Source organism: Coenobita brevimanus, chromosome 86 (assembly GCF_032717465.1).
Source record: "Coenobita brevimanus isolate Jiangsu-jjx chromosome 86, ASM3271746v2, whole genome shotgun sequence".
Lineage (NCBI taxonomy): Eukaryota > Metazoa > Arthropoda > Malacostraca > Decapoda > Coenobitidae > Coenobita > Coenobita brevimanus.
In genome coordinates this window covers 9,594,680-9,605,248 of record NC_137039.1, presented here as the reverse complement: position 1 = coordinate 9,605,248, position 10,569 = coordinate 9,594,680, and positions in this window count along the sequence as shown.

Genomic DNA, 10,569 nt, shown 5'->3' with positions numbered 1-10,569 from the left:
GTTTGAAGAATTTATATAACACTGGGTAAGACAGTAAGGGGTAATAGCCTAAATAAATCACTTAGGAAAAGGTGTCAGGGAGCTTCTTTAACCAACTTCAGCACGGATGGAGGTATGTTGTTGGATTTGGATGGTTAATATCCTTTTGTACGTTATTTATGCAGAGTATGGCAATGTTAGGAGGATTTATATAACACAGAATAGGACAGTAAGGTGTAATACGGTAAATAAATCGCTTAGAAAAGGTGTCAGGGACTTTCCTCTCGTTAGGAGAGAGCAAGAACTTTGGAACAACGCTGTCAGATCTGTGTACATTACGTCCCTTAGTGCACAGTACAATTATGAACGCCAGTGAGTGTTCAGGTACTGTAAATATTCAAAAAATCGCCGTGGTAAGCCTTTAAGTAAGAGATGTTTTAAGTGTTCGTGTAAATGTTTAAGAAAAATTGGCATTTAAGGTGTAATTAGTGAGAGACGCAGCAGTGTGGTGGCTGTGTGAGGTGTGGCAGTGTGAGGTGTGGTAGGGTGAGGTAGCAGTGTGACATGTTGCAGTTGTGAGGTGTGGCAGTGTGTAGCGTGGCAGTGTGAGGTGTGGCAATATCAGATGTGACAATGCGTGATGTGACAGTGAGATGTGTGGCTGTGTGTGGTGTGGCAATGAGAGGTTTGGCAGTGTGTAGTGTGGCAGTATATTTATAACAGAGAGGTGTAGCAGCGTGTCTTAGCAGGTGTCAATGTCTCACAAGAAATACCAAAACAGCTAAGATGCAAAGGTGATGTGACAGTAGGAAGATCAGATGCAACATGTCGTTTTATCAGGCAGATGTTGCTTTACAGTGCACCGATGTGGGAGTGGGAGGTGCGGAGGTGTGGTGTGATGAAAAAGCTTTGAGGGTGATGTGGTGTGGTGTGATGAGTAAGCTTTGAGAGTGGTGTGGTGTGGTGTGATGAGTAAGCTTTGAGTGTGGTGTGGTGTGATGAGTAAGCTTTGAGGGTGGTGTGGTGTGGTGTGGTGTGATGAGTAAGCTTTGAGGGTGGTATGGTGTGGTGTGGTGTGATGAGTGGTGTGGTGTGGTGTGGTGTGATGAGTAAGCTTTGAGGGTGGTGTGGTGTGGTGTGGTGTGATGATTAAGCTTTGAGGGTGGTGTGGTGTGGTGTGGTATGATGATTAAGCTTTGAGGTGGTGTGGTGTGATGAGTAAGCTTTTGAGGGTGGTGTGGTGTGGTGTGATGAGTAAGCTTTTGAGGGTGGTATGGTGTGGTGTGGTGTGATGAGTAAGCTTTGAGGGTGGTGTGGTGTGATGAGTAAGCTTTTGAAGGTGGTGTGGTGTGATGTGCTGTGATGAATAAGCTTTGAGGGTGGTATGGTGTGGTGTGGTGTGATGAGTAAGCTTTGAGGGTAGTGTGGTGTAGTGTGGTGTGATGACTAAGCTTTGAGAGTGTGTGGTGTGGTGTGGTGTGATGGGTAAGCTTTGAGTGTGGTGTGGTGTGGTGTGGTGTTATGAGTAACCTTTGAGGGTGGTGTGGTGTGGTGTGGTGTGGTGTGATGAGTAAGCTTTGGGGGTGGTGTGGTGTGGTGTGATGTGATGAGTGGTGTGGTGTGGTGTGGTGTGGTGTGGTGTGATGAGTAAGCTTTGGGGGTGGTGTGGTGTGGTGTGATGTGATGAGTGGTGTGGTGTGGTGTGGTGTGATGAGTAAGCTTTGAGGGTGGTGTGGTGTGGTGTGGTGTGATGAGTAAGCTTTGAGGGTGGTGTGGTGTGGTGTGGTGTGATGAGTAAGCTTTGAGGGTGGTGTGGTGTGATGAGTAAGCTTTTGAGGGTGGTGTGGTGTGGTGTGGTGTGATGAGTAAGCTTTGAGGGTGGTGTGGTGTGATGAGTAAGCTTTTGAAGGTGGTGTGGTGTGATGTGGTGTGACGAATAAGCTTTGAGGGTGGTATGGTGTGGTGTGGTGTGATGAGTAAGCTTTGAGGGTAGTGTGGTGTAGTGTGGTGTGATGACTAAGCTTTGAGAGTGTGTGGTGTGGTGTGGTGTGATGGGTAAGCTTTGAGTGTGGTGTGGTGTGGTGTGATGAGTAACCTTTGAGGGTGGTGTGGTGTGGTGTGGTGTGATGAGTAAGCTTTGAGGGTGGTGTGGTGTGGTGTGATGTGATGAGTGGTGTGGTGTGGTGTGGTGTGATGAGTAAGCTTTGAAGGTGGTGTGGTGTGATGAGTAAGCTTTGAAGGTGGTGTGGTGTAATGAGTAAGCTTTGAGGGTGGTGTGGTGTGATGAGTAAGCTTTGAGGGTGATGTGGTATGGTGTGGTGTGGTGTGGTGTGGTGTGGTGTAATGAGTAAGCTTTGAAGGTAGGGTGGTGTGATGAGTAAGCTTTGAGGGTGGTGTGGTGTGATGAGTAAGCTTTGAGGGTGATGTGGTATGGTGTGGTGTGGTGTGGTGTGGTGTGGTGTAATGAGTAAGCTTTGAAGGTAGGGTGGTGTGATGAGTAAGCTTTGAGAGTGTGTGGTGAGGTCTGCTGTGATGAGTAAGCTTTGAGGGTGGTGTGGTGTGGTGCGGTGTGATGAGTAAGCTTTGAGGGTGGTGTGGTGTGGTGTGGTGTGATGAGTAAGCTTTTCAGGGTGGTGTGGTGTGATGTGGTGTGATGAATAAGCTTTGAGGGTGGTATGGTGTGGTGTGGTGTGATGAATAAGCTTTTGAGGGTGGTGTGGTGTGATGTGGTGTGATGAATAAGCTTTGAGGGTGGTATGGTGTGGTGTGGTGTGATGAGTAAGCTTTGAGGGTAGTTTGGTGTAGTGTGGTGTGATGACTAAGCTTTGAGAGTGTGTGGTGTGGTGTGGTGTGATGGGTAAGCTTTGAGTGTGGTGTGGTGTGGTGTGGTGTGATGAGTAAGCTTTGAGGGTGGTGTGGTGTGGTGTGGTGTGATGAGTAAGCTTTGAGGGTGGTATGGTGTGGTGTGGTGTGATGAGTGGTGTGGTGTGGTGTGGTGTGGTGTGATGAGTAAGTTTTGAGGGTGGTGTGGTGTGATGAGTAAGCTTTGAGGGTGGTGTGGTGTGATGAGTAAGCTTTGAGGATGATGTGGTATGGTGTGGTGTGGTGTGGTGTGATGAGTAAGCTTTGAAGTTAGGGTGGTGTGATGAGTAAGCTTTGAGAGTGTGTGGTGTGGTGTTGTGTGATGAGTAAGCTTTGAGGGTGGTGTGGTGTGGTGCGGTGTGATGAGTAAGCTTTGAGGGTGGTGTGGTGTGGTGTGGTGTGATGAGTAAGCTTTTCAGGGTGGTGTGGTGTGATGTGGTGTGATGAATAAGCTTTGAGGGTGGTATGGTGTGGTGTGGTGTGATGAATAAGCTTTTGAGGGTGGTGTGGTGTGATGTGGTGTGATGAATAAGCTTTGAGGGTGGTATGGTGTGGTGTGGTGTGATGAGTAAGCTTTGAGGGTAGTTTGGTGTAGTGTGGTGTGATGACTAAGCTTTGAGAGTGTGTGGTGTGGTGTGGTGTGATGGGTAAGCTTTGAGTGTGGTGTGGTGTGGTGTGGTGTGATGAGTAAGCTTTGAGGGTGGTGTGGTGTGGTGTGGTGTGATGAGTAAGCTTTGAGGGTGGTATGGTGTGGTGTGGTGTGATGAGTGGTGTGGTGTGGTGTGGTGTGGTGTGATGAGTAAGTTTTGAGGGTGGTGTGGTGTGATGAGTAAGCTTTGAGGGTGGTGTGGTGTGATGAGTAAGCTTTGAGGATGATGTGGTATGGTGTGGTGTGGTGTGGTGTGATGAGTAAGCTTTGAAGTTAGGGTGGTGTGATGAGTAAGCTTTGAGAGTGTGTGGTGTGGTGTTGTGTGATGAGTAAGCTTTGAGGGTGGTGTGGTGTGGTGCGGTGTGATGAGTAAGCTTTGAGGGTGGTGTGGTGTGGTGTGGTGTGATGAGTAAGCTTTTGAGGGTGGTGTGGTGTGGTGTGGTGTGATGAGTAAGCTTTGAGGGTGGTATGATTGGTGTGGTGTGATGAGTAAGCTTTTGAGGGTGGTGTTGTGTGATGTGGTGTGATGAATAAGCTTTGAGGGTGGTATGGTGTGGTGCGGTGTGATGAGTAAGCTTTAAGGGTAGTGTGGTGTAGTGTGGTGTGATGACTAAGCTTTGAGAGTATGTGGTATGGTGTGGTGTGATGGGTAAGCTTTGAGTGTGGTGTGGTGTGGTGTGGTGTGATCAGTAAGCTTTGAGGGTGGTGTGGTGTGGTGTGGTGTGATGAGTAAGCTTTGAGGGTGATATGGTGTTGTGTGGTGTGATGAGTAAGCTTTGAGGGTGGTGTGGTGTGGTGTGGTGTGGTGTGATGAGTAAGCTTTGAGGGTGGTGTGGTGTGATGAGTAAGCTTTGAGGGTGGTGTGGTGTGATGAGTAAGCTTTGAGGGTGATCTTGTATGGTGTGATGTGGTGTGGTGTGATGAGTAAGCTTTGAAGGTAGGGTGGTGTGATGAGTAAGCTTTGAGAGCGTGTGGTGTGGTGTGGTGTGATGAGTATGCTTTGAGGGTGGTGTGGTGTGGTGCGGTGTGATGAGTAAGCTTTGAGGGTGGTGTGGTGTGGTGTGGTGTGATGAGTAAGCTTTTGAGGGTGGTGTGGTGTGGTATGGTGTGATGAGTAAGCTTTGAGGGTGGTATGGTGTGGTGTGGTGTGATGAGTAAGCTTTTGAGGGTGATGTGGTGTGATGTGGTGTGATGAATAAGCTTTGAGGGTGGTATGGTGTGGTGTGGTGTGATGAGTAAGCTTTGAGGGTAGTGTGGTGTAGTGTGGTGTGATGACTAAGCTTTGAGAGTGTGTGGTGTGGTGTGGTGTGATGAGTAAGCTTTTGAGGGTGGTGTGGTGTGATGTGGTGTGATGAATAAGCTTTGAGGGTGGTATGGTGTGGTGTGATAGTGGGAGGGATAGGAAGTGCAGGTGTGGCAGGCTGTTATTACGACCCTGTAACTTAACCCAACAGCTGTGCATTCATCGATTTATTGGTTTCAAGAAAAACCTTTATATATCCCTGCATATTGCTTGCAAAGACTGTTCTCTTAAAGCAAAATAATGAAGTAAGTGGAAGGATTTTACTTTCCTAAATATGGTAAAAGTCGCCTCAGAACTGTGGCATTATCACAGTTAACACCTCACGTTTTGTCAGTTTTATTTCTCCATTTCACCAATCGACAAGATTGTAAAATATTATATCTCTTTACAGAAGCCTTAGTCCCATATGCTGCCCTGGCCCCCTGTCCCTTCCTCATCAGGCTGCTCTCTCTCCGTTCCACACCACTCTCATCCACATGCCTCTCCACCTCACTCCACCTCATTCTCGGTCTTCTTCTTCGTCTGTCTCCTTCCATCTCTGTCACTCACAGTCTCCTATTCTCGTTTTACTCCAACTTGGCGTAACGTTTTCGTTTCCTTTTGAGATGCTGAGTAATAACAATAGTCAACGGTGCTAGTCACGAAACGGGAAGGATGTAGAGTCGTAGCATTTTTCCGCCACTGACCTAATCGGAATATGCTGCAAATTGATGAAAATATGGGCCAAGTTCAGATGAAAAGTAGCATAGTCAGTCTTTCACTCTCCATTTCTTCCAGTATGGATTTAGACAAGAACGTTCTATTGTGGACATTCTTTGTCTTCTTACCCACCAGATTTACAAAACAATAGACCAACACGATGAAACACACACAATAGCACTTGATATTTCAAAAGCATTTGACAGAGTATGGCACCGGGCCTTATTGTCTCAGACGTCACACTATGGCTTTGCATCATTGGTTCCCATAATTTCTTCTTACCTTCACAATAGAAAAATACGGGTCATGGTAGATGGAATTTATTCTCAGTTTCATTCTGTAAATGCTGGCGTACCTCTTTCTCGTTCATATAAATGACCTCCTGTCTGTCACTCACAACCCAATACACTCTTATGCTGATGACTCGACTTTCATAGTTCTTTCACATTTAGTACCTCCTTTACACAATTTGATATTATAACTTCCCAAATAAATACAGCAATTTCTCTGAACCAGGACCTTTCTAAAATTAATCAATGGAGATGTACAAATCTGGTCTCATTTAATGCTCAGAAAACTAAATACATTAATTTTTCCAACAGAAAGAATCTCTCAGACTCTCACATAATTCTAAATGATGTCAGTATTCCCATATCCACTACAGTTGATATCCTAGGTGTTACTCTAAACCCCAACCTAAGCTGGACAGCTTATGTTAAATCCCTTGCTAAAAATGCTTTAAAAAATTGGGACTTATGTACAGAGTTGGTGAGTTCCTCACTGACGAGCAGATGGCCACAATATACAAAAGTCATGTGCGTTCTCAGATCGAATACTGTTCACCACTGCGCTGTGGATGTGGAGCAGTTGCACTGAGACAGTTGGACAAAATTCAAAATAAAGCAATTAGATTAATCAATAATCCTGCCACTACACAGGACCTTCCTCCATTATTAGTACGTAGAGATGTTGCTTCTTTAGCATTATTTTATCGATATTTTTACCGTAAGTGCTCTGACGAACTGGCTTTAATTATGTCTCCCCTTCACATTTTCTCCCGAAATACTCGGGCAGGTGGGAGCGCCCGTGAACTCACACTCTCTCCCCCGCAATGCAGAAATTCTGTTTATCAAAATTCCTTTATCCCCAGAACTACTACTCTCTGGAATTCACTTCCTGGGAGTTACTTCCCACAAACATTTAATCCACTTCAATGTAAATCCAGTTGTTATACATATTTTATGAATGGAGGATGCCTTTAGCACATGGACTTATTATTTTTTTCCTTTGTTTTTCCTTCCTCCATTCATTATCTCTCTCTCTCTCTCTCTCTCTCTCTCTCTCTCTCTCTCTCTCTATGTATATATATATATATATATATATATATATATATATATATATACAGTATATACATATAATACCTACACCTTCCATATTATCTACGTCAGTACCACAACGTTCCCGTGCATCCCTATTTGTCTGTCTGTCCCTTCACGTAACTATATGCTCTTTTCCAGATATTCTTCTCTCGTTTCATTCTTTATTTCTGTCTTTCCAGCCAATTTCCAAGCTTCACTGCCACACGTTAGAAAGAGGACCACAACACTGACATCGAATGATATATATACTATACCCTGTTCACGCTAACTTGGCCCAATTTTTCGTCCTTTCGCAGCCAGTTTCTCATAGGTCAGTAGAAGAAAAAGACCACTATTGTACAGCCATTCGTCCTTTCCATGGCACTGCTTCTTGACTAGCATTGCATTCTAGTGCCAACCCATTATTACAACTGAGCATTCAAGATGGAGAGAGGCCAATTTAGGCCAACATATAATAAAAGAGATATACCATGCCCAACTTCCTTTTTCATTGTCCTCCTCTCCCCTCACCCTCATTGCACAACTCCCTGCAGATAAAGTTGACACAGGTTTGTATTCTCGTTGGGTAAGGAAGCTCTCTAACGCCTTTTCCTCATTTTTTTTTCTGACTCGTTAATATCCCTTTGTACGTCATTAATGCAAAGTATGACAATGTTGAAAGGATGTATATACATACAAGAGGTGCAATAAGGCAGATAATTCGCTTAGGAAAATGTGTTAGGGAGCTTCCTTAATCTATGGTAATACGGGCCCTTATCTTCATAAATAATTGTTAATAGAGGGATGGAATGGAGAGGTATATGAGAGAGGGGTGTGTGAGCTAGGAGCAGGGTAATGAAATGGCGAGGGACAGGGGGACATGGAGACGATTTGTTTGTGGCCACCCCTTACGGGATTAGGGCGTCTGGCGGTAGATAGACAGATAGAACTGTTACAAACCAGCTTATGATATTAAGTTCACACAGATTTATACATGATAAGGATGTACTGAGTCATAGTGAAGTACCGTTGTAATTTTTCATCTTCCTCTTGGAGTAATCACAGACAGTTCAAGCATTAGCCTCTACCCCAACTTCTCCTCTTCCATCGCTTCACCCCGACCTGACACACCATCACGCCCTCCCCTACCATTGCCTGCTTCCACTCCCGCTCTCCCTCGTAACCCGTCGGTCAGAAACGACTCGGCCTGCTCTTCCTGAGACCAAGGCGACGCTCACATCACTGCTAATGCAAGAATTTACCGATACTCCCAGTCCTTCATGTATGCAACAGGTCAACTCTGGAACCGTCTTCTGTCCGTATTTCCTCCTGCCTATGATCTCCAGTCTTTTAAAGGCAGTGTGTCCAGGCATCTCGAAATGAACGATCTTGATTTTTTTTCCTAGGAGGAAATAGCATTGCTGGTTTCTGGCCTTTGGTTCCTTCTTTCTCATTTAAATTAAGTCTTGCACGCTGGACGGGTGCGGGTGGGAGTCTTGTGCCATTATAACCCGTACAAGCGGCCCTACTGGATGCGGGCGGGTGCGGGCGAGAACTGCGGTTAAAGTGATGCTACATCCCACCCGCGTCAGTAAGCATTTGGGGCGGTATTCTGGTGCGGTTAGGAAGGTTACTAACACCTCTTCCTTAGCGGTTTATTTTTTATTCTGCTTCGTTACAATATTGATGCTTGTCGATAGAAGGGTTACAAACACCTCTTCCTTACCGGTTTATTTCTGATTCTGCTCCGTTACTATATTTTTGTGTCGATAGGAAGGTACCTAACACCCCTTCCTTACTGGTTTATTTCTGATTCTGCTTCGTTACTATATTCTTGTGTGTTATTAATGTAATCTATATGTAAGTCGTGGTTAACACACATATCGTGACTAACTTGCCTCTGACATTCGTTAAGACGAAGGTGTGAATGATGTCTGACCTACTGTGTGGCCTAATTACTGCACACCTTTTCCTTAGCGATTTATTCTTATGATGTGTGGTTAATATCGTTTTGTACGTTATTTATGCAGAGTATGGTGATGGTTGAAAGGTTTATATAACAGAGTAGAACAGTAAGATGTAATGATCAAATTAAATGGCATAGGTAAAGGTGTTAGGGGGCCTCCTAATCCAATGAGAATACGGACCTTGGACACCTATATTTTGTCAGGACGAGAACGATGATGGTGATGATGATGTATTATTATTATTATTATTATTATTAGTAGTAGTAGTAGTAGTAGTAGTAGTAGTAGTTGTTGTTGTTTTTGTTGTTGTTGTTGTTCTCTAGGCAGTCTGGCTGAACAGCCCCGAGTCCCTAAGGAAATGGCCGAGACCGGGCTTTCCCACAGAGCTCTGAAGGAGTGTATGTCGTGTTGTTGGCGTAGGTGATTGTGTGCAATGCAGTTTTCCATAATGTGCTTAATAGTATGGGGTGCTGTGTTGCATCCTGGACAGGCGTCAGCGACGGAGTCATCCAGCCTCTTCTGGTAACTTAGGAGGGCTGGATGATGCCCACATCTCAGCCTGGCCAGGTGGACCCTGTCCTCACGGGAGAGGTAGGATTCAGAAGGATGAATATCAGGAGGCCGCGCATGCAGCTGTGTGTTGTCTTTAAGTGACTGAATGGAGCGGCGAGTGATTTGAATGTGGATATGCTTCTGGATGCTGGTCTGAGGCGGGCGAGGGGGGAGAGATGACAGTATTTGTGTATGATATCGTATGCTGGGTCTTGTTTTGATGTTCCTTGGTGTGTGTGGATGTGCTGCCATGTAGTGTTGTGGGTTTGTGGAGGCTGTGGCGAGAATTTGGGTGCCTCTCATGTCTAGATAATCCTTGACTTTGAGGATTTGGTTTCTTGATGTCTGTAGGTGTAGTAGGTGTGCAGCCTGTGATTATTTTTAGGGCCTTGTTCTGTATGGTCTGTAGGGTGTTGTAGTTGATGATGATGATAATGATAATGATGATGATGATGGTCAGGTCCCTAGATATTAGTAAAACAATCATTCAAACCCAGACACGTATTCTCGTCGGGTGAGGATGCTCCCTAACACCTCTTCCTTAGCGATTTATTTTTTGATACGTCTGATCAATTTACTTTTGTACGTTATTTATGAAGTGTATGGTGATATTAAAATGATTTAAGTAACACAGAAGAGAACAGCAAGGTATAACAAGTAAGATAAATCGCTTAGGAAAAGATGCTACGGAGGTTCCTTAACGGACGTCATTGTTAAATTTGCTTTTTATTTTTGTATAATTATCGGCAGACGAGTGAAGTGGCACATTTCCATCCTGATCTATCTAGTATCTATCTGTCTATCTATCTGTTTGTCTGTTTATCTGTTTGTCTGTATCTATCAAATCATCTGTCTATCTGTCCATGATCCATCCATTTATCTATCTGTCTATCAATCAATCTATCTATCTATCAGTCCATCTATCTCTGTCTATCTATCTATCTATCTGTCTATCAAATATCCATCCATCTATCTACCCATCTATCTATCTATCTGTCTATCAAATCATCCGTCCACCTATCCATCCATCCATCTATCTATCTGTCTATGTATCACGCTATCTATATATCTATCTGTCTATCAAATAATCCATCCACCTATACGTCCTTCCATCCACCCATCCATCTATCTATCTCTCTCTCAGTCTACCTATCCTTCTGTCCATCTATCCATCCATCCATCTTCATATCTATCTGTCTA